This window comes from Fukomys damarensis, unplaced genomic scaffold (genome assembly GCF_012274545.1).
Source record: "Fukomys damarensis isolate Sample0158 unplaced genomic scaffold, DMR_v1.0_HiC HiC_scaffold_23, whole genome shotgun sequence".
Classification (NCBI taxonomy): Eukaryota; Metazoa; Chordata; class Mammalia; order Rodentia; family Bathyergidae; genus Fukomys; species Fukomys damarensis.
This window is the reverse complement of record NW_022900935.1, coordinates 26,854,628-26,879,380: the sequence shown is the minus strand read 5'-3', so window position 1 is coordinate 26,879,380 and position 24,753 is coordinate 26,854,628. Positions and strand designations below refer to the sequence as shown.

General features: G+C 45.3%; 1 long non-coding RNA gene and 1 other non-coding gene across 3 annotated transcripts in view; both read left to right on the top strand.

Moving 5' to 3' along the window:
• Positions 1–6: 6 nt before the first annotated feature.
• LOC117287339 overlaps positions 7–24,753 on the top strand; it is a 30,437-nt gene continuing 5,690 nt past the window's right edge. The window contains exons 1-3 of one of the 2 annotated variants that reach the window (XR_004518592.1): positions 7–452; positions 1,131–1,217; positions 13,524–22,317. This is a non-coding gene — a long non-coding RNA (uncharacterized LOC117287339). Of the gene's footprint in view, positions 453–1,130; positions 1,218–13,523; positions 22,318–24,753 lie in introns of those variants that run through there. The other variant, XR_004518591.1, reaches the window with a different exon arrangement.
• On the top strand, positions 23,418–23,520 carry LOC117287390. Its single transcript, XR_004518713.1, has one exon. It is a non-coding gene; the product is annotated as a U6 spliceosomal RNA (small nuclear RNA).

The following is a 24,753-nucleotide window of genomic DNA, read 5'->3' as shown; positions in this document are numbered from 1 at the left end:
CGGGGTCCGAGCAACGCGGCCCAGGGCCCGGGAGAGCGCGCTGGGACGCGCGGGGGGTGGGGGTGAGAGGTCCCCTCAGCTCCCGGCCACCAGGCAAATTCGCTCGACCCCAGGGTGCGTTTCAGTCAGCTGCTGGCCAATTCCGTAGCAGAGCCCACCAGCTCGGCCGCCCTCGAGGCCCTCAGCCCCCACCCCCACGCCCAGGCTACTGGGGTTTGGGGAACAGAGCAGGGCTGCTCGGAAGAGGGGTTCCTAGTTCGTCTGGACTTGCAGTAGATGTAGACAGGCAGATTCCTGGGGCAAGAGGAAAATCAGAGGAACACTGCAGTAGAGTCTGCCCGGAGTTCAGGTCCCAGCTCCAACACTTAGGACACTTCCTGTTCTTCCTCTATAAAACAGGGACAGTACAGAAGGATAATCGCTTGTCTACCTCCTCCAGCTCCTGGCCCCGGGTAAGTACTCCATTCACAGTAGTTACTCTTCCATTAAACGGTATTAATTTGTTAAGGCTCTCCTATGTGGAGCCATGAATGAATTGGGGGGGGAGGGGAGTGGCTGAAGGCCCTGAAAGGGAGAGTGAGGCAGAGGTCCCAAAGGAAAGGAGAGACATACTGTGACTAAAAGATGAGGGGAAAAGGCAGGGGGGTACTTGCTTACTTGTGGCTCCCTTGTAAGTAAACACTTAATGTAAATGCAGTTGAATAAGCTCAAACGTGTGTACCAGCATGGATACATTTTTAAAATGTGTATGGCTCTTTGGATGTTATGAACCTGTGCCTGGGTGATCATTTATGCAGGTGTGTGTCTCTCTCTGTGTGTGTGTGTGTGTGTGTGTGTGTGTGTACACTTGTATATGTAACTATACCATGGGTCTGAATGAAGACCTGTGCATTTGTGTTTGCACAGGGATCTGTACTGTTGGTGTGTGTCTGTGTAAACATATGTATGTGCCCAAGCAATAACAATTACTAAATCCCTGCTCCCCACACCTTCTTTGGGGTCTGCAGTAAGGCAGCTGGGGCCACTGGCTGGCTCTGGAATGTACCCTTACCTTTCATTAAGGCCTGACATTCATAACAGGCCGTATCTGGGACAAAAACTAACTCCCTCCCTCCTATTCTAATGACCAGAGGGACCCATCCTACCATGAGAAGCCAGCCCTCCTCACCTCTGGAAGGAGTGCACTGACTCTCCTCCTATCTTTACGCACAGTAAAGGTGAGTGTGTTGTGATAGGTTTGTTTCAGGTTTGTGTCCATGAGGGTGGGTGTTCCAGGGTTGGGAGGAAATGCAGGTCTAATTCTGGTCTAGTGTGTCCAGGGTGTACAGGATGGTCTTCCAGTCCTCTCCCTATCCCACCTCCTTCCCATCAAGCAGTTAGACTCTGCTGGCAAAACTCAGGAGCAGTGGCTCTCACATGCTGAAAGTCTTCCCCCCAGCTACCACCCCCCCATCTATTCACAACCAGTGTCCTTCAGGTTGTCTACATTCAGTGCCTGTGCATCCTCCTTGGCACAGCTGCACACCCTGACCTCCGTGAGTAGACCAACGGCCCACTGCTAATCCCAGGCACAGCTTTTCCTGGGCCTACAGGGCTTTGAACACTCCCTCCCTCTACCACACCTTCCCCTGGCTTCCCCCTCCTGAGTGGCTGGCCTTCTCCATCTCTTCCAGGGGTGTTCTGCTACTGCCCAGCCCTGAGTATAGGCCCTCCTTCGGGCTCATTGGTGGACACTCTCCTCTTCTTTCAGTAACAGTGGCCCAGGGTCCGTGGGCTGATACCACCTCAGGATCTCAATCCTGGCTCTCTTCCCCATCCCAGGCTCACATCTGCCTGCTGGCATCTCTGCTCACTGCTCCAAAGGCTTCTCATGCTCAGAATGCCTGAAGGAACCCTAACCCTTCCCTGAATCTGTATCAGCACCTTCACCCAGCATGTCACCCAAAGGAAAGCACTGGCGTCATTCCCGACCCTGGGAGTCCCTGCACCAGAGCACTACCTTTGACATGCCTGCTTCTCCCCACCTGCTGCCACTCTGGGGCAGAGCTACAACACTAAAAGTGTTGCCCCAAAGTCTTCTAAGGGTTCCTCGGCCACCTTTCTAAGAGGACCATGTGCTCCTTGCTTCAGGCCCTTGCGCATCTCTCCTCCACTGCTGGAAAGCAGTCTGGACCCTGCACATGCTCTGTACTGACTGTCCATCTCCAGCCCCTCTGACTTTGTGCTTTCACCCTGACTGATGGTCCTGGGACTAGGTGGCCCATAGTTGACCAGCTCCTTAATTTGCTCTGCCTCCCTAAATGCCCTCATTCTCAGGTTCCTCTGGCCAAAGGCTGGGCTGACCCGGGATACCCCAAGCTCACATTCAAAGACTCAGACCAGAACCAGCTGCTCGACGCCATAAATGGGGATTAGACACCCCCCTTTGAGGCGGGCGGGTGGGCTGTGAGAAGAGTTGGTTTGGTATAGATTTTATGGCAGGATCACATTTCCTCATCAGACCCCCCTCTGAAGCCAGCCAAGGGCAGGTCAGGGGCAGGGGACTGGGAACCTGAGCTGCTCCATCAGCCCAGAGCACAGGGTTACTGGCACAGGAGGGAGCCTGGCTGGGAGTCAGGGGCCCTGATTTCCAGCCTCCTCTCTGCTGCCCACCTGCTGTGTGAACTGGGGCAAGTCCTTCCATTCTCTGGTCTGTGAAACAGGGGCTCTAGATTAAATGCGCTCTTAGGCTGGTTCCATTTTCAGGCCCTCTGGCCCTCTCCCAGTCCTAGCCATAACAAAACTGTTAAACTTCCCAGAAGACTTCTGAGCTTTCTTATGCTCACAAACTCATGAATTAGGGTGGCCATGTGTAATACAGGCTACCAAGTTAAATTTTAATTTCAGATAATTTTCACTATAAATATGTCCTAAGTTTTGTGTAGACTTATGTGTTTATATTAAAAACCATTCCTTGTTCATCTGAAATTCATATTTATTTGAATGCCCTGTATTTTTCATTTGTTGAATCTGGCGCCCTGATCTTATATACACTGGAGCTGGAGTTTACCGGACTGCAGCAACTCATGGACCTTCTCACTGGAGTTTACAAAACTGTAGCTTGTGGGCCTTCTATGCAAAGCAGGTCAGATGTTGACAGGTTAAGTGTCCTTGGGCAGAGATCTGTGATCAGATGCCAGTTGAGATTTTGTGGAAGGGTGTTCCAGGCAAAGAACACAGCATATTTAGAGGTCTAGAGACAGGCTGGTGTTGGACATGTTCCAAAACAGGCAGTGGGGGACCAGTGTGTGGGATGTAGGCTGTAAGTGGCAGGAAATGCAGATGGAAAGATTAGTTGGAGTCAGATCAGGCTGTATACAATCTGTGTTGCTGTTGCTATTAGGCAAGGGGGCCCAGAGGAAGGTCTGAGTTAAAGCAGAATCACAACCAGAGACCAAGGTACAGAGAGCAGAATCCAGCTGCCCAGAGATTAGGAGGAGGAAAACCTGCAGAAGGGACCTCCAAGGACCATTCAGGAAATTTGATCTCAGATCTGGTCTGTGCATGGAATAAACAATAAGTAGCAGTCAGTAAATGGTAGCTGTTGGGTTGCCGTTATGATCAGATGCTCAGTAAATGCTGTGATTTGGTACCAGCTGACCACATGCCCCAGACTGTGCATGGGATTAGAGCCACTTCTTGCCAGCTAGGAACCTAGATATTATGGAGCAACAACAGCTGGCAGATTCCCAAACTCTGCTCAGCTTTGCCACTCTCCCCTCCTCCTCTGTCTACTATCAATGAAAGGTGAACCACCAGGGAGAATATTATGGACAAAGGGCATTTCAGGGAGCCAGTAAAAACTATCTAAGGCAGAAGGGCCACTTTCTAAGAATCCCTGCAAGATGCACTTGAACAAATATTTCATGTCATTCTCACAACTCTAGAAAGTGGACATTGAAGCCCCATTTTAGAGATGTGAATATCAAGGCTTGGAGAGGAAAAGTCTTTTGCCTGAGGTTCTTAACCAATAGTAGAAGAGGCCAAGTTTAAATGTAAGAGTTCCTTTCCTTACATGAGACAGCATCTATGGATCAGAGCAACAAAAACCAGACCCAATTTCTGCTTCAGTCCACTGCAACCTATGTCTGTTGGGTCTATCTAGCCTCCTAGATCCCAAAGCTCCCTCCATCTGGTCAATGAAATCCATCCTTCCTCCAGATTACAAACATGCCAATTCCTGTGGCACTGTGAAAAAAACAACTGGAGATTTCTTCAGAAACCTTGGATCCAGTTCTTGGCTGCATGGTTTCAGCCTTTGGAACCTGTGCTTCCTCATCTGGAAAATGAGGATAACAATGCCTTCCTGCTAGTAATGTTGTGAAGATCCAATGTGATAAGTTACAGGAAAGAGCTTTTGTGACCCAAATCACAGACAAACATCATCCTACAATTTCAAAGCTTTTTCTAGTTCAAGTTTTTCAGAGTCATAGGCTTTTGGTCTAACAGATACATCTAGTTCATAGCTGATTTGCCCAACAGGAGTGATTGGTGACACTTGGTTAATTCATTTCTCAAACAGACTCTGTACTAAGCATTGGTGAATAAAGACCTAGTAGTAATTGTTCATGGGCAGAGAGTCAGTGGGGCAGACAGCAGTGATTCCGTCATGAGGTATAAGCAAGTACAAAAACAAATGTTACAGTTTCTCTCTAGGTACCCCTCCAAAGCCTCATGCACTCATAGGTTGAGGATTTTGGAATGTGATTGGATCATGAGCGTGTGATGATCATCAGTGGATTAGCCCACTAATGAATTTATAGCTAAATGTGGTATTGGGAAGTAGAACCTGATCGAAGTAGGTGGGTCACTAAGGGCATGGCACAGAAAGGTGTATCTCCCTCCCCTGCTCTAGCCTTTATCCCCTGGGCTTCCTGTCTGCCATTGCTGTGAGCAGGACTCCTTTGCCATGCCCCTGTACCGTGCTGGCCTGCCTTGGAGCCAACCCACTATAGACTGAAATCTCTACAAACTTTAAGCCAAAATAAACCTCTCCTCCTTGAAGTTATGAGGGTCAGATATTTTTCCCCAGCAACAAGAAAAATGACTGAGATAACAAGTGAGATGAATTGGAGAATTGGAGAAAGCTGCCCACACAGCTTTTTTCCAGATTTGCACAGGGTCTTAAATAATTTTTTATTCTTTTATTCAACAGATACTTATGGGCTTTTCTAAAATACTGGGCTGCATCAGTGAACAAATTAAATAATCCCTACCTTCAAGGAGCTTAGAGGAGAAAACAGAAAATGGAAAAAATAAGCAAATAAATTACAACTTAGTAATGTGTTCTATGACGTGTAAATACAGTATAATATAATGTCAGATGTTATGAAAAAATAAAGCAGGGTGAAGGGATGAAGACTGGTAAGAGTGAAGGGGTATTCTATATAGATTGATCAAGAAATGACTCTAAGAAGCAGACAGCTGAGCCCAGACCTGAATAGAGTGATAGAATGAGGATTGAATGATCATAAAATATAAACGATATGGATGATGAAAACAATGAAATTTCTAGGATATAGCTAAAGCTGTACTTAGAGTTTAAATATTCATAATGTTTATATTAAAAATAAAAAAGATTTGGGCTGGGGATTTAGCTCAGCGGTTCGTTGGCCTGCCTCGCAAGTGCAAGGACCCAAGTTCGATCCCCGGTACCAAAAAAGAAAAAAAAAAAAGATTTAAAATCAACAATCTAAGTTGTCATTTTAAGTATCTAAAAAAAAGGAGCAAAGTAGAAGGAATATACATTGGAAGTAATGGAATTAACTGAGATTGCAAATGAACATTAAAGAAAAAACAATGAAGCCAGAAGCTTGTTCTTTGATGAGATTAATAAAACTGATGAGTTTCTAGCTACACTGATTAAGAATAAATGAGAGAAGAAGATACAAACTGCCAATATCTTAAATAAATAAGATGTCACAGGGTCAGGGATTCAGCTCAGTGGCACCATGCCTGCATCACAAGCACAAGGTCCTGAGTTTGAACCCTGGTACCAAAAAAAAAAAAAAAAAAAGAAAGAAAGAAAAAAAATCACAATAGGCCATACAGTCACTAAAATGATATAAGGGAATATTACAAGCAAAGTTATGCTAATTAATTCAACAACTTATATAAAGTAAACAAGTTACTCAAAGGATGCAAACTGCCAATACTGACACAAGAAGTAATAAAAAATCCAAAGGGCCCTAAATCTTTAAAGAAACTGCATTAACAAATTTTTAAATTTTCGCTGAATCTAGGATCAGATGTTTTCAATGATTTATACTTTGAAATATTTAATGAACAAATAACATAAAACTTACACTATTTCAGAAATTGTAGGAGAAAGGAACACTTTACAATTCACTGGTATAATTCTGATCCTGAAACCAGACAAGAGTATCATAAGGAAAGGAAATAACACACATTAGTGTCCTTCATAAACCAGGTATAGTGGTGCATACCTATAATCCAAACTACTGGGAGGCTGAGGCAGATATATTGCAAATTCAAGGTCAACTTGGGCAACTTGCCAAGATCCTGTCTCAAAAGAAAAGGACCACAGATGTAATTCAGTGGCAGAGTGTTTGCCTTGTATACCCAAGGCCCTGGGTTCTGTCCCTAGGGTTGCAAAAAAAACAATAAAATGAATTCAGCAATATATAAATGTATATATGAAATATGTATATATAATGTATGTTTCATATACCTACATACACATAATTGTGCATATATGAAATAGACATAGATTGTAGATTAATGGATAGATAATGACTAAGTGGAGTTTACCTTTGAAATGCAAGTTTGGCTTTTCATTTCTCCAAATTAACACAATAAAGGAGAAAATCAACTAATCATCTCAAAAGATGTTTAAAATTCACTTAATGAGCTTTCCTCAGCTGCTACCAAAGTGCCACAAAGGAGTCAAGACCATGTTAGGCTGAGGCTTCACTTCACCCAGTCATTAATTAGCCCCTGGCCACTCTGTGGTCTCTGCCTCTGAGCTCATGGGCAGCTGCTCTGCCCTTATTCTGCACAACTGACAGGTGACCCTCACAGACAATAAGAGCAATGCCCTCGTTAAAGAACCTGGGGTAAATGTTGAACCTTTTTGGCCTGGCTAGTTTGTTAACACTGGAAGTCTCCATCTGCAGCATAAGCAGCTGGAGGACCCACAGCAGGAAGTCTGGCCCCTTCCACTGCTGCTGGCCTTGCTGAGGAAAAGGAAGTGGAAACAAAAGAATCTGAGAAAGAGGACATGGCCTTTGGTCTTTTTTAACTAAAGCTCTTTTTTTTGTAATGTGTTTAATAAAAACTGAATTGTTAAAATTCATTTGATGAAATTAAACACTCATCTCAGCAATCTAGGAATAAAACATTCTCAATCTGAATAAATTCTCAAGATGAAACAAATTCATCTGTGGAACATGTACAACTAACATCATTCTTATAGTGAAATAAATATTTTTTCACATAAGATCGGGAACAAGGAAAGAAGGCCACTGTCACCATTTCTCTTCATATTCTATTAGTGATCCTAGCCAGCATAATAAGTCAAGAAAAAATTAAATATATAAAAATTGCAAAGACAAGTGCAGTTGTCTTTCTATATTTCTATATATGAATATAGAAAATCTTAAGGAAAAATTCATTAGAACTAATAAATGAATTTATCAAGACACTATATATTTAGCTTATATATATATATATATATATACACACACACACACACACAATGAACAATTAGAAAATGAAGTTTTAAATATAATTTTAAATAGCATCCAAAAACAATTTGGAAGTAAATTTAGCAAACTATGAAAATAAAGAATTCTAAAGAAGTGGAGCAATATGCCATTTGTATGGTTTATTAGGCATAGCATTGGTAAGATGTCAGTTTTCCCCAAGTAAATTGATAAATTCGATACAATCCCAGTCAGAATCACAGCAGCCTTTTTGAAAACTATATATGGAAATATATTTGACCTAGACTAGCCATACAGTCTTGTAAAAGAGCAATTAAAGGACTGACAATTGTTTGATTTCAAGAATTACCAAATAGCCAAGCACAGACATAGCCTGCCAAATTTACACACATTCTATCACTCAACTCAAGCCTCCCTGGGAACACTATAGTAATCAAGAAAAGTTGGAATTAGCATAAGTGTAGAGGAATAGGTCACTGAAACAAATAAAAGTCCAGAATATAGCTTACAAAGAGATCATCAAAATTTTTTTTCCAGTACTAGGGATCGAACTCAGGACCTTGAACTTGCAGAGCAGGTAGCACTCAGTGCCACTGAGCTAAATCCCTGGAGCTTTCATTTTTTGTTTGTTAGCTTGTTTTTACTAAATCAATTCAATTCAATAGGGAAAGGACAGTATCTTCAACAAACAGAACTAGAACACAGGATAAGCATATGGTGAAAGCTAAACTTCAACTACATCTCACCCCATACCAATAAAACAACAATAATAATAATTCAAAATTGGTTATAGACTTAACAGCAAAAATTACAGAAGTTCTAGAAGAAAGCATCAGAGGCTATATTTATGACTTGAGGCAAAAAAAAATCTTAGAATACAAAAAGCACGAATCATAAAGTAAAAAATTGGCTGGACTTGGTGAAATTTTAAAACTTTTGTTCATCAATAGACATTAACAAAATTAATATGGTTTGCCTATTACTCGCATTCATTCTATCACTCTATCACAAAATCTGAGGGCTGGGGAATATAGCTTGGTGGTAGAGCGCTGACCTAGCATGCACCCCAGCAACACCAGTGCAAAAGGGCAAACTCTTGAACAGTCACTTCACAAAAGTTATACAAGTAATTAATAAGTACATTAAAAGTACTGAATTTATAAATGCAAGTTGAAGTTACAAGGTTATATAACTACACCCCTACTAGAATAGCTAAAACTAAAAAAAGACTGGCAACAGCAAACATTGGCAAGGATGTAGAGCAACCAAAACGCTGAAAATTGCTGGAGAGAAAAATGGTATGACCACTGTGAAAAACTCTTTGGCAGTTTTAAGTTAAAATGCATCTACTCTATGACCCAGCAATTCCATTTGTAGTCATTTACCCAAAAGAAATGAAAACATAAATCCATTTCTCTTATATAAAGGATTTTTATAACAGCTTTATCATGATAGCCAAAACTGTGAACAACTCAAATAAGTGAATATGCAAAATAGAATCCATCTCTTATAGAAAATGAATCATTAGCCCACCAACAACATAGATGAAGCTTGGAAACATTCTGAGCAGGGCCAGAAATTTAGCTCAGTGGTTCCGCTGCCTGCCTCACAAGCACAAGATCCACAGTTCGATAATTCCTGGTACAAAAAAAAAAAAAAAAAAAATTCTAAGCAAAGAAAATCAGACACAAAATAGTTCAACTGCAAAAGTCGATATGTAAAGTTCAAGAACAGGCAAATACTAATGTCTAGTGTTAGAAGTTATAACAACGGCAATGTAGGATGGAATTGATTGAGAAGGGTCATGAGGGAGCTTTCTGCAGGGATGGAAATATTCTGGCTTGATTAGAGTGGTAGTTATACACCAGTGTATGCATTTCTCACTAAACCTCACTAAAGCACAATTAAAATCTACACATTTCACTGTATGTAAAACATACCTTAACCAAAAAAGTCATTTCTAATGTGGTGAGGAACAGCTGCAATGAGAAGGCAGCATTGGTACTGACCCTTCAAGAGTGGGTGGAGGGCCGGGAATTTGACTCGGTGGTTCTGCCGCCTGCCTCAAAAGCGCAAGGTCCTTAGTTCAATCCCTGGTACAAAAAAAGAGAGGGTAGGATCTAGTCAGGAGTGTTTGAGAGTCAGAGATATCAGGACGGAACTTAGAGAACTGCTAAATATAAGAGATTGCTCAGCTGAATTGCTAGTACCTCCTCAAAGTCATGGGGAAAAAAGGCCAGAACAAGCATTTGGGGAGAGAGTTGGGAATGACTGTATGAGGCTCCAAGTTAGAGGGAGACTGGTGCAGGCTAAGTCCTAGAGATTTAGGTATTTATATCCCTCGGGGCATCCAGCAATGTGCCAGGGTCAGACTTGGCACCTGACCACTGCTAGGCACATAAAAAAATACTGGATAAATGTTTTTGAAATAAATGAAATACAAATAAAGGAGCTGCTAACATGTCTGAGCCCTAAGCCATGGCTTGGAACCCCAGAAAGGACCCAAGGCTGCTCTGACTCACCCTGCAGAGAAGCTGAGCATAATCGTGGAGTGCTGAACTTGGACACATTCTATCACGCAGCTGAAGCCGCCCTAGGGGCGCCATATAACTTTATTGTAAGCTCATGCAATAACACAGGCAAATGGAACAACAATGTAAAGTTGGCTTTAATTAAAATGAAGGGTGTTTGCCTCTCCCTCCTTCTCCTCCTAAGCCAGGGCAGCCTGCTGAGCTGTGCAGAGCAATCAGTGGAATGTTTCCAAAGCAGAAGGCAGCCCTTCCTCAACCCCCTGATGAGGTTCATCAACATACAAGTGGCTCCTCCTACTCCCCAGCCTCCACTGCACTCTAGACTTATATGATCCACATGGCAGAATGGCATGAAGAAGGAAAAGAGGAGTAGGGATGCCCTCCTAAGAGGCACTAGGAAAGGAGGGCAGATGTTGCCAGTTGGAGTGGAAAAAGTAAAGGTTTCCAGCTTCAGAGTGCTGGACCACATGGCCATCACACATAGGCTCCCTTCAACACTGTGTGACAGAACGTGTATGACACAGGCCATGCTGCATGGGGCCTGGCAGGGCTTGTTGACGAGTTTGGGTTTTATCTTAAGAACAATAAGAAGGGGTAGAATCAACTCTATACTTTTTCTTTGTGTGTGTGTGTGTGTGTGTGTGTGTGTGTGTGTGCCAGGGATCAAACTCAGGACCTTGTACATGGGAGGCAGGCAGCGGAAACACTGAGCTAAATCCGCGGCCCTTATACATATTTTCTTAAAGACCACTTGGGCTGTTGTGGCTGGGGATTGAGTGCAGTGGTGCCACTACTTGCCTCCCAAGCACAAGGTCCCAAGTTCAATCCTCAACACCAAAAAAAAAAAGAGAGAGAGAGAAATCACTTGGGCTGTTCTGAAGAAAACACTAATGGAGACCTGCTAGAAACTGCTAGAGTAGTTCAAAGGTGCAGCAATGGCAGCCTGGATGTGTTGTGGCAGGGAAGAGGGATGGATGCAGTGTGTTCCAGGTAGACTCCAAACTTGCTGACTCCGTGAAGTGGTATAGTGCAAACTGGGAGATGTTTGCCTCCTTCCAAGATCTCCTCATCTGTGAAATGGCACTGTAACAGGAGCTTCCCCTGCTGTATGTGTGGAAGTGAGGGTCGGGGATTTAGCTCAGTGGTGCTGCTCGCTGCGTGTCTCACAAGCACAAGGACCTGAGTTCGATCCCTGGCAGCAAAAAAAATAAGTATGGAAATGAAGGACACACTAGGAAGTGTGTGAATTGGTGGAAGGCAGAAATTGAGTGGGAGGATGGGAGCCCCAGGATAGGTACATTCAGTGGGAGAGATTTATGGCTCCCTTGGGTGAAAACATCAATAGACTGGACCTCAGAAGAGCAAGCTAGGGAAGTTGGGGACAACTGATGTGCAGATGATATCCAACATCATGGGAGAGGAGATGTCCTGGGAGAGAGTGCAGTGAGACCCTGATGCCCAGCTGAGCCATGAGGCCTTGCTCGGCTTTGTGTGTCAAACTAGGACCCTGGGCCTTGCTCCAGACAGCAAGAGGGGTTGGCAGTGCCCCCCTAGAGATACCAAGCAGTTCGTGCTGCCCGACACCAATAGTCTCAGCTGGTGGCCTTTCCTTGATTCTCCCAGGAGCCAGGCTGAGTCAGCTCCTCAGAGTCCTGAACCTGTCTGAGACCTCAGACCCAGGCTTAGGCTGCTAAGCCCCAGCTTGTGCTGACAAATCCCTTCTAATGGGGAGATCAACCTTTCAATACTGCTGTGCTGCTCGAGAGACATCCCGGGACAGTGGACAGCAGGCTGGGTCCAGGCCCAGAAAGGCCATGGGAAAGCAGAGATCCCAGCACTCTGGGCTTTCATGGGCCTGTCCAGCTTGTCACCACTCATGCCAGCAGCTGCACGGACAATTGGTGCCCTTGCTTAGCAAAGCCACACATCAGAGCCTCCTAGGAAGATGCAGAGAGCCGATGAGAAAAGAATCTGGTCCCTTTCTGGCTGAGCTGACCAGAATCTTATCAAAAGGAGCTCCGTAGCTCTTGAGAAGAGCAATGACTTTCTTTCCCACCTCAAAGTCTTTGAACTTGTACTTCTTTCTTTTCCTCTACATACCAGTAAATGTTGCCCTATCATCTTCTTCAAGTCTGTATTCAAAAGTCATCTTTTCAGGGAGGCAGCCCCTACTACTCCTCTTAAGATTGCAAATAGCCCCTTGACATTCACTCTCCTCCCTCCCTGCTTAACTTTTCCCCATAATACAGTGTTGCGTTTAGATCTAGACTGCCCCCCAAAAGCCACACATGTTCAGAAGTGGGGCTTTTGGAAGGTGATTGGATCTTGGGGTGATGCAATCATCAGTCCATTAATCCATTGAAGAGTTAGAGCTGATTGTGCTGTTAGGAGATGGGGATTTCTGGGAAAAGGTGGGTCACTGGGTGTGACCTGGAAGGGCATATCTCCCTCCCCAGCTTCTCCCGGCTCTCTCTGCTTCCTGGCTGCCATGGAATGAGTAGCTTCCTCCACCCAGGCCCTTCCACCATGCTGTTCCTGCCTTGGAGCTAGACATCGTGGACTGACACTGTGAACTAAAACAAATCTCTCCTCCTTTAAGTTGTGGTTTCTTGTCCCAATGACAAGTGACTAAGACGCATAGCCACCCTCTGTCATACTATATTTTGCTTTTAATTGTTCATCCCTTCCACCCTTGACTAAAGAGGTGTTTCATGAGGACACAGAATTTGCCCGTCATTCACTAGAGAATCCCCAGCACCTGGAACAGAGTCTGGCACACAGTAAGCAGTCAAAAAATATTTGTTGATTGATGGAATTCTTGATCAACTGATTGGCTGATTGATTGTCTTAGACAAGTTACTGAACCCAGCCAGAACCAGAGCTTGCATTCTAATTGTTCCTATGTCCTTTGCCCAAACAGGCCCTCTCTCAAAACCTTAGTCTCCACATTTGTAAAATGGAGATTAACACATGCCCAGGCTTAGAATCCCATAGCAAAACACAGAAAGTAGAAACAGAGAAGGCAGTAAGAGGTTGCTCTAGGAACCGTGGGGTGAGAGTGTGGGGGTGGGACTTCACAGGTGGTTGGCATTGACATTGTCCTGTGTGGCTAAATCTGCAAAAGCTCAGCTGGGAGTTCCTGGAGGGGACCACCTGAGTCATTCGCTGGGGAGATTCCTTCCCAAGCCCTCCCTGACCCAAGGGTGCTGAGCAGGCCTGAGTCATCCTCTAAGAGGAGCCCCCCGTCTCTTCCTGTGTGACTTCCTAGGGAGCCAGGAGAGCCATATCCAATGGCCCCAAGCACCTTGGAGAAGAGGGGAGCTTTGAATGGAGATCCAGCATTCAGAATACAGGACAGAACTGACATCGGCCTGCGCTAAAGTGGCAGAGGGGTTCACCAGGACCCCCTGCTCCACACTTCCCCATCCCCATCCTTTTGCCTGGCAAACTCCTCCTGATCTTTAAAACCACTTCCAGCATGACCTCCTCTGGGAAGCTGTCCTTGATGGCTCCTCCTGCCTCCGTACACCCCAGGTACAACCAACCACTTCCTCATTTGGACACCCCGAGGCTTATCCAGTCTTTCATTCCTTGAAAGAAAAAAAAAACATTTATGGGGTGTCTTCTTTGCATGAGGTGCAGTGAAGGAGTCATACACAAAATGCAGTGTTGTGCATGTGTGCAGTTCACAAGGCTACCAGGGTGCCTCTCCAGCCTCTTTCGTCTAAGTCTGTGTCCCAAGCTGCACAGAGCCGGTCAAGGCCTAAAGCTCTTTGTGATACTCCTCTGTACCCACTGTGCCCAGGACTTTTGTGTAACTGGAACAGATTATTAACAGGCTTTGTTACTAAAACCCCCATTACCTCCCAGCTACCTGGTCACCCGAACTCTCCCCTGAGACTTCTGAACATGCCTTTCCCCACAACTAAAGCACTAATGCCCAGTGAATGCCATAGCTGGCCATCTGATGGTCTGATCGATCAGTATCATGTCTTATCCTATTACATATGCTTAATGTCACCTAGAACCATGTCTAGCACATAGTTCTTGGCTGCCGTTTGTTGAAGGAAGAAAGGAAGATAAGAAGGAAGAAAGAAGGGAAGAAAAGAATTCTAGCGTTTATATACTTATGCCTACTTAGATTTGCTACTTCACCTGTCTGAATTTAAGTATTTTGAATTATTCATTTTCATTACTCCAGTGTGGTCCATGAATGTATAACTCAGCTTAACCTGGGATCTCATCAGACATGCAGAATCCCAGGCCAAGCCAGACCTACTGAATCAGAATCCACAGTTTGACGAGATCCCAAGTGTCGTACGTGCACTTGGATATTTGAGAAGTACATTTCTCGGCTCTGAAAGAGATGTCAGACCTGCTGACCTCCCAGGAGAGTGAAGGGTGTCCGGTGGGATGACGAATGTGAAAACGTTTTGAATACTGGAACATGCTGGGCAGATGAGCTAGACTGCTATGATTATTCTTACGATTAATAATAGCCCTTACAGGAAAACCACTTTATAGTTCTGTTTTTAAAACCTCATTAAATGCTGTTCAAATGTGCTATTAAAAGTTATGTTCTAGTCCACTGAGTTTTGTAAACCCCAAGCCTTTTACACAGATTGGAGCCTGGGCTTGGGTATAGAAGCATGGGTCCTGCTTATGATGGTCACCATGGGCCTGATTGAATACAAATTTGTATCCCATAGCACCCTGCCAACTGATTGATCCTGGGAAAGAAGGAGATGTTGGGAACCCAGCTCCTCAGAGAAAGGAAAAACTAAGTAGAGGCAGAGGGTGGAAAAAGACAAGCCTGGGGTTTCATGCTGGTTGGCGGGCTTGTACTGCATGCCTGTGATCTTCTGCCTTTCAGCCTCTGCCAAGCCATGTGGAAGGAAAAGAGGGAGCAGAAGAGAAGGGAGCAGACGCTGGTGGGATTACCTCAGCCACAGGCTGGGCAGTGGGCCGCCACTGAGAGCCCTTCAGAGAAGCAGCCACAGATGCAGCTGCAAGTCGCTGCTAGGGCTTTTGATGCTAGACTGGCGTGGAGCCCACAGCCAGGCCACCAACTCCATCAGCTTTTGGCCCTGAGATAAAGGCTAAGAGTGGGTTAGAAAGACACATCTTGGACTCAAGTTAGAGAGGGCAAGAGAAAGTGAGCACCTTGATTAAATAAGGTAGAAGCTGATAATTGGTCAAGACTACTGAGAAAGCCATAAATACCAAATTCCAAAGGTATCTGGGCTGCTCTCTGCTCTTAGTTAGGTCTGCGTGCTCACCCAGGCTGACCACCCCAGGGTTGGCAACTCCAACAAGCCCTAGCAAACAAAACCCCAAGGTGGTGGGTTCTCCTACTAGGTTTGTCTGTAGCTCAGCCATAAACTCTGAATCTAGTAACACGGTCTTCTCTTGTTCCTCGTCCTTTCCAGGTACAAATCTCCCAGCCCTCTGCCTGGCTCACACTGCCCCCTGCCAGCCTGACCCTTCTGCCCTTCCAAATTATAGCATTGATTCTGACCCAGAATCATTTATATCACTTAATGCTCATTCTCCAAGTCAGTCAGGGGCTGCCATATTCACTGAACCAGGCAAGAAGAGTTACCCTGCAAGACCCCACAGTCCGAGGGGAGATAGCTAGGGCAACAAGCAAGGATAAATTCTATCCCCACAGGGAGTGCAGGGGTCCCACGGAACACAGCCAAAGTGGGGGTGGGGCAAGAGGCTTCCAGGGAAGGCCTGAAGGACCAGCAGCTGAACCCAGCTAAAGAAATAGCCAAAGAGCACTTGGGCTGAATGTGACACAGCCTCACTGGAATCAGAGCTGTGCAGTTAACATGGTGAGATGCCACTCTGCACCCATCAGACTATCCATGTAAAATCTGGTGAGGACTGAGGTGGGTGTGTGGCCAGCCTGGTGCCTTGCTGGGGTACAGGACTAAGAGCAATTAAACCCAGGCCTGACTCAGAGCCCCCTAAGCAATGTTCCACATGAGTATGCACAAGAAACCCCGTGCCTTGAAGGGAAGGTTCAAGAATGCTCATTAGGGCACTAATCAAGGAAGAAAAATACAATGTATATGTATGGTGCATGTGCAGTTAGAGGACATGCACTAGACTCTAGAGGGACATGCGTGATATAGATCCTAAAACATGTGCTAGTGAGAAAAAATCAGAAACAGAAGGTGCTAAAGCAAAATGCCAGTTACATAAATTAAAGACATACATAAAGAAAACAACACTCTATATTTTTCAAAGAAACGTGTATTTTCAAGGTCATACACTAAACACATTAGAGTGGGGACCTATAAGGAAGAGGGAAATGAAGGGACAGGAAAATCAGGACAAACCAAGAGCAAGGCCCGGCAGGAAAAATAAGGATAATGAATGGCCATAAGGACAGCAATTTAATAAACTTGCTGCAACTACGCAAGATTTTTAAAAAGAAAAGAAAATCAGGAAGGAGTTGGAGTCTGGGCTAAGAGAACCAGAGGTGCAGAGACCCAGAGGCAACAAAAGAAATCTGCAGAGGGCACACAGGAGAGCCTGGCTGGGAAACAAGGGGACTAAGTGGGGAGGGAGGAGACTGCAGTGGGTGGTGAGGACAGACCATCAGGCCTGTGTACCATGGAGAGGACTCTGTACTTTGTCTCTGACTCCCTGGACACTCCTGGAAGTGTTTTAAACCAGGGTGGGACTTGCTCAGAGTTGGGTCTTGGATATTCTTGTAGAACCACAGATTTGCAGGACATCACGAACAGATGTGACCATTACCTGCCCATCCCCCTGCCCACAGATCCAAGAATAGAAAGGTTGCCCTGAAACTTTACTAGAGCCTACCAAGCTCTTCCATATTCAGAATCTCACTTGGTCCCCACAACACCCACAGAAGTGGGCACGGCAGGTGCTGCCATATAATGGAGGAGTTTACCGAAGCTCAGGAGGATGAAAAGTCTTGTATTCTTCAGGTCGTAGAATCTCAGCCTGCTCTCCACAAGTTACAAGACCCAAAGAAACTTTGTCAAAGCTGAGCTGAATTAAAATGTGTGAAGTTTAATGGAAGTGATTAGGTTTAAACCACTTCATGTTATGCTCAGTTGCACCCATCCATTCACTGAGAACGCAGGTCTATGTAAGTGCCTACTGCATATTATCATGTGCCAGATGTGGGCAACACAGCTGTGTACAAGACCACATTGACCCACTCAAAGCTAAGAGACTAGCAGGAGAGCCCAACTTAAACGAGTCTCTGGGGTCTTGCGGGCCTTCTCGATCCTTGAACACACCTGCCTTGTTGCTGCCTCAGTGCCTTTGCCTACATCATTAGAACTCTCGCGTCACTTTGTGCAGTTCTCTGCTCAAATATCATCTTCTGAGGGAAGCTATTTATGGCCACCATAGTTCTTAGTGGCTACCAGCACTACTGATCCACCCCCCTCACTGTTCTCTACCCCGTTACTCAGCTGAATTTGTCTATCCTGCATTTATCACTGCCTAGAGGTAAGCACATATGTACATTTGTTTACATTTTTTATTTTATTTCTGTCTTCTAGCTGTGTAAGCTCAAGCAGGGTAGACACTTTGTCAACTTTCTACTACAACACCTCCAGCACCAGAATTCTGGTTGTATGTATGACCAGATACATACAGGAAATGTTCACAGGTTGGATCATTGATCTATGAAAAGCTATAGAATTCAATCAAAATAAGACCAGTGCATTGATGTAGAGTTGGGTTATACTGGGCCAGAAAGGGCTCATTCAGTAGTGTATTTTTTTTTTAGTAGTTTAATTATTTATTATTTATTTCTTTATCTTTTGGTTCCAAGGAACAACCTCCAGACCTTGCACAGGTGAGGCAGGTGGCAGCTAAATCCCCGACCCCTGATACTATATTTAATAAATGTTTACTGAGCATGTATCAGACACTGCTTTATGCTCTCACGGGGTACATATTCCAAGGAGAGTCAGTAGCTTGAGATGAATTAAGTCAAAATTACAAAACTAGCTGAGCATGAGTGAAACTAGGTTGATTTCAGCAGGACTACATTGTTTTGGGTTGGGCTGAAGTATTCCATGAAATGTAGGACCAGCCATGGCCCAGACGCCTTGGACTAAGGTGAGCTAAGCCATACTAGGTTTAGGCGAATGAAGTCAAACAGGGCTGAAATAGGCTGGGTTGTATGATTAAAGTCAAGTCTAGTGGAGAGGAGTGAGTTGGATCAAGTTGAAAGTATCTGTGCTATAAAAAGGTTTCGGTTTTTAACTGAGTTGAATAGACATGCAGTAGGCTGACTTTGATTGGGCTTTGATTGGGCTGATCTGGTGGGTAGGCATAGATAAACCTGAGCAAGACTCAATTAAACGGAGCTTCATTGAACTGGGTAGAGAGAGAGTTTATGCTGAGTTTCTGAGTTGTGTCAACTTGGGTCCTATTGAGTGAGGCACGTTTCATTGAGCAAAGCTAGATGGGATTCAGATGAAAGGAGGTATTGTTCCTGGGCTGAGCTGATCAGATCTACTGAGTTCAATGGATCTGTGCTGAGTGAGGCCATCCAGATCAGTGAGGACCTGAAACAATGCCACCACCAACAGAGAATGGACTCAGGCAGCTTGGAAGAAAAGCTAGCACCCTCTCCTTCCAGTATGCTCTGTAACCCACCACAGACCTCAAAGAACTGCCTTCCTTCCCACCAGACTGGAAGAGCCCACGTCTTCCAGTTCCTCATCCACCTCAGACACTTGGAGGTCTGAGAGGTCTCTAACACAAATCCCTGTATTATCCCCAGTGGGTCCTCCCTGTCCACAGGCTCCTTGTGCACAGGCAGAGGTCACAGGCTATGCAATACACATCTCTCTCACCTTCAACTTCCTGGATGAGCTCCCTGGGAGCCATCTGCTTACAGCCCAGAGCTATTGGAACACCAGCCGCAGGGGCTGTGCTCAGCCTTCTTGGCCTTGTAAAGAGCACATTGGGCTCCTTGCAGCTTCTCCCAGTCCATTGGTGCCAGTGGGACCTTTGAGCACAGCTCTCCTTTGGTGTCTGACTCCAAGGCACCAGCAGCAGTAGCTTGAAACCAGCTAACTCAAGTCCTGCTCTTTCCCAAGGTAGTTCTGAGTGAAATCATAGCCATTCCTGGGTCATGGGAACTTCAAGGTTAGGAGGACCTCTCTCTCCAAAGTCCCCATCTCCCACCATCCAAAAGCCACTCTCAAAGCCAGAATGAGATAAAGGCTAAATTCTCCAGCTCTCAGTCTCTGTAACCACCATTACTTCCTCTTATCACTGCTTCTCACCCACCTTGCCAGGACCCCTATCTAGTCTCAGTACTCATGGAGGTCATGATTTCATGGAACACATAAGCACATGCACGCGCGCACGCACACACACACACCCTGGTTCTCTAAGATTGGAAGGGAAAGTCATTTGTGAGATGAATTTAATACTTAGTATGCACACAAAAGTTTTTGAAATTTTAGAAAATAAAAGCAAAAACCTTGTACATTTGATAAGAAGGAAATGAGCCAGAAGAAGAGACTAAAGAAGAAATAAGAAAATACTGACTATGATGAGACATGGCATTATGGGAGGGGGGAAATGGAAGCAAGGACCTGAGATGCAGAAGGTCTTTAAGGTATGAAAGAGTTTCCCTCCCCACCACCTCCCTACTTCTTCCTACTTCTTCAATCTGTGGGGCCGCAGAGAGCACAGGGAAGCCAAGTGAGTGTGAGCACCTTATCCAGCATGAGAAGCACTCCCATGAATCGAATGAGATGGGGAAGGTTTGCCAGGGCCCTCGGGTGGCAGAGCTTTGTAGATCACTTGTGCTCTCTCTGCCCCAGAACCTTTATACCTACAACTCCTCTCTCTAGAGCGCCCCCTTGCCTTTACATACATGTCTGCCTTCCCTTTGCATGACCAACTCCCACGTATTCTTCAAGCCTCAGTAAGGGGTCACTGTCTCAGGAATACCTTCCCTGATTCCCCCCACTGTCCCCAGTTTGGAAGCACTCTGAACCTCTCCATTGCAGTGTTCATCACAGTATTGACTGCTGAGGATTTTTCTCTCCCTTTAGAATGTAAGCTCTGCAAGGCTGGACCCTTGACTCTGTTGCCATCCCAGCACCTCATACACAGTAGGTACCTGACTAATACTAGTGAATGTAGGAATTAATCCACTATACACGCAATTGACAGGTGCATAACATAGGTGAAGAGGGACACTCTGCTTCACATATAGAGTCATCAGTGGCTGGCCAGGACTGGAACTCAGATTCCCCTTTCCAACTGCTGAGCTAAGGGACCAATTCCTCTTCCACATCTGGACAAGCCACTGTGGTCTCCAAGCAAAGAAGGCAAGCACCAAAGCAGAGGCTGGTGTGAATTATGGTCCCCCACCTCCCTGCTCCCTCACTCCTCTCTGAAAGACCCTCCTCTCTAAAGTCACTGCCAAGGGCTAGGCCTGGAAACTACTCCCAGCCCTAATCCATGGCATCTACCATCAAAGCCCCTCCTGATTACCCTCAGCAGAAGGGTATGCTTGAGATGGAAAGTGAGGAGCCTTGCATGTATTGGAAACAACTGTCTCACTGCCTGGCCGTTCACTCCTGAGCCTTGAGCTTCTCATGGGACAGCTCAGTACCCAGCCCTGAGAACCTCCCCTGCTTTCCTGTAACCACATGGAGGTATCCACCATTATGTCCCAGGCCTTTAGGGCATTTTATCCTCATAAGAACATCTGGAGTAGATACCATTATTCCCCTTTTACAGATTAGGAAACTGAGACTCAGAGTGTTCATGTTACTTACCCAGAATCACACAGCAGGCAGAAAAAAGGTAAGATCTATCTGATTGCAGCAGCAGTGCACCGGACCTCTGTGATACCCATCCTCAACCTGTCTCTCCTGTAACCAGCACCAGGCCTCACATGGCAGTCGCTCTCACAGATGCCCGGGCTTTGGCTTCCTTGGACCAACAGGCCCCAACAGCTGTATGAGAATCTCCAGGTAACACGAGCAGAGAGGAACCTGAGCAGCCAAGTGTCAGAACTCAAGCCCAAGAATAAACTTTTCATGCAAACACTCCCATGCACACACACATGCACATACACACACGACTTTCAGTAAGAGCAGAGCCAGGTGCCCTTACTTGCTTTGCTATGTAAGGCAGATCTAAACAGCAGGCTGCTGCTGCCAGCCATCTGAGGAGCACCACTGGCTTCAGAGCCTCTCAGGATGAAGCCTTCCCAGTGGGCAGCACAAGGTCATTTCCCTGCTCCTCCCTTTCCAGCCAGAGTGGGACTTTTCACCAACCTGCATGTGGGGCTACACAGAGCAGAGGCACAGGCCAGATCAGGCAAGGTCTAGGGGAAGCCTGGTGTCCATGGCTGGCATAATCCAGAGGGAGAGATGGGCTGGAGACAGAAGAGAGTATCCCTGCCTCAAATGGCTAGCCAGGGTTGACTCCTGCAAACCCCAGCCACATCGACTTTCTGGATTGGTGTTGTGAGCACTGGTTACTTATGTGAAGCGCATGGAAAACATCACTGTTACACTAATAACCCGCTAACTCTCATCAATGAAATGGGGGTCACATGTTCCCAGCTCTAGGTACCCATGCCTCTAGCTCTGAGCCGCCATGAATAGGAGAGAAAAAACCCTGCCCTGCAGAGAGTCAAAAAACAAAAGAAACAGTTAAAATATACCATGGAGAAAGATAAAGCAGGAGAGGAAGAGTGGTGCAGGGGAGGAAGAGGAGATACAAAGCAGGGTTCCATCTGAGGCCTGGAAAGGAGACATTTGGGCAAAAATGTTTTACGAAGAGGTCAGAAGAGGGCTGTCTGAGCCAAGGAAATTGTCCCAGGCACAGGGGACAGCAGATGCAAGTCTTCCCAGGTGGAAAGGAAATAGATGTGGTGAGAAAAAGCTAAGAGACCAGGGCCCTGAATAGATGGTTATTATGGTTTAAATATGAAGTATACCTAAACAGAACTCCAGTAGTACAAGAATTAATACCAATAATCAAATGGGACTACATCAAGTTAAAAAGCTTCTGCAGAAGAAAGGACACAATCAACAGAGTGAAGAGACAATCTATACTCAATGGGGGGAAGGTTGCCAGCTACTCTTCTAATAGACTAATATTTAGAATATATAAAAAATTCAAAATAAATCCACAAAAAGCCAAAAACCCAATCAAAAAATAGGTAAATGAGCTGAGTAGACACTTCTCAAAAGAAAAAGTACAAATGGTCAGTGAGTGCATGAAAAAGAAAAATGTTCATCATCTTTAGCTATTAGGGAAATGCAAATTCAAACTCTTGAGAATCTTCCTTACTCTAGTCAGAATGGCTATCACACAAAAAAACCACAAATGCTGGGGAAGTTCTACATTGTTGGATACAACAGAAGGATGGAAATTGGAGGCCCCCCATAAATTAAAAATTGAAATTCCACTTGATCCAGCAATACACCTTTCCTGATGTCTTCTCAAAAGAGTTAAAGACATCACACCATAGTGATACGTGCATGCTATCAATGGATGAACACGTAAAACATACACAATGGAATCTGACTCAACCATAAAGAAGAATGAATCCATGTCATTTGCGGGAAAATGGACCTTCAGACCATCAAGTATGTTAAGTGAAATAAGTCAGACACAGAACATTAAATATGGAATGGTTTCTGTTACAGGAAAAACCCAGAATATAAAAAAAGAATAAAGTAAAGGCAGACTTTTTGGAACAAGGAAAGGGGATGTGAATATATGTTGCAAGCAATAAAAAAATTTTAAGAAGAAATGTACCCCAAAGACTCATGTATTCAGGAATTGATTCCAGAGGTGGAGCTGAGAGTCAGGGATCACTGGATCATGAGGACCAATCCACTGATGAGTTCACAGCTGCGGGGGCTATTGGGTGGTGAGGCCCACTTGGAAGAAGTAAGTCACTGCGAATGTCTTTGAAGGGTCTATGCTGTCCTCACTCCTTCCCTCCCCACCTCCCCCTTCCTTCCCCTTTCCTTGCTCTCCATGCTGGCTGAGGTGAGCAGCTTTCCCTGCCACATCCTTCCACCATGATGTTTTTTCTTGGAGCAGGCCAGCCGTGTATTGAAACCTCTGAAACCTTGAGCTAAAGTACATCTTTTTGAGCTAAATAAATCTTTCACTTTAACAGCACATACACTAAAATTGGAACAATATAGAGAAGATTACCGTGGCCTCTGTGCGAGGAGGACATACAAATTTGTGAAGCATTCTGTACTTTTTTTAATAAAAATTTTAAAAACAAATCTTTCCTTCTCTAAGTTGTCTTTGTCAGGTATTTTGTTGCAGCAATGGAAAATAGACAGATACAATGGTGAATAATACTTTTTGGTTTTTGTTCTTTTTTTTTGAGACAAGGCCTCACTATATTGCCAAGGCTGGCCTTGAACTCCTGGGATAAGCAATCCTTTTACCACAGCCTCCGCAGTAGCTGGGACTACAGGTGGTATCACTATGCCTAGTTTGATGATGAGTACATTTTAGGAGATAGAATCAGCAGTTTCCTGACAGGAGATCATATGATTCTCCTGCCTTGTTCTTGCAAGGTCTAGAAAAATGAGTACAAAGGGTCTTGAGGTTTATGCCATGAGCCACAGCCCCGGGCCCCAGCAGTAGACATTCATTAAATGGCCCTTAGGACTCATGTGTGACAGCATGGAAAGCTACAGCTTTCTATGAAAGCCTCTATAGTGCAGCCAAGCAAGAGAGGGGTCTCCCCAGAGCCTTGGGCCCCTCCCCACCACTCCCTGCCCGGATGGGCCCACAGAGGCCACAGGTTACGGAGAGGGAGCTCACACCCTGGCAAAGATTGATGCCTTTTAAACAGACCCAGAGCGAGAAGGACAGAGAAAGTCAATATTTGTTTGAGCAAGCCAAACAGGCAGACTCGCCCAGGAATGTGAAGGAGGGAGGGAGGCCCAGTGCCCAGAGAACATTATTTCAACAGACAGATATTTGGAAACCGTCGCTGTCCTGGCAGTGGGGGAGGGGGCAATTCATCCAGCCCTCCTTCAGCCCAGGGATGGGTGGGACCCGGCCAGGTGGTGCGAGAGCAATCAGAGAGTGAGGAGAGGGAAGGCCGATTCTCAGTCATCAGCAAAAGAGTGACCTATTACTTCCCTATACTGGAAATAAATGGAGGATCAGTGAGAGGAAGAGATTTGCCACAGGACACACAGATACCATCCTCCAGCAGCTCTTTCCATCTTTCAGGTTCAATTGCAGCCTGTTCCACCATCCCAAGCCTGCCTACCTGCGCTGTCTCACTTTGCCTCACACCAACCAAGCTGAGCATTTATGGCCCTCAAACACACCCAGGGCTGTGATGGTTCTCACTACCATGCTTTGCACATCCTGTTCCTCTCAGGACACACCTTTTGATAACTGCAACTCATTCCTGAAAACCTGGTTCAAGGTTCACCTGTACCTGAAGGCTTCTTGGTTTGAGTAACGTT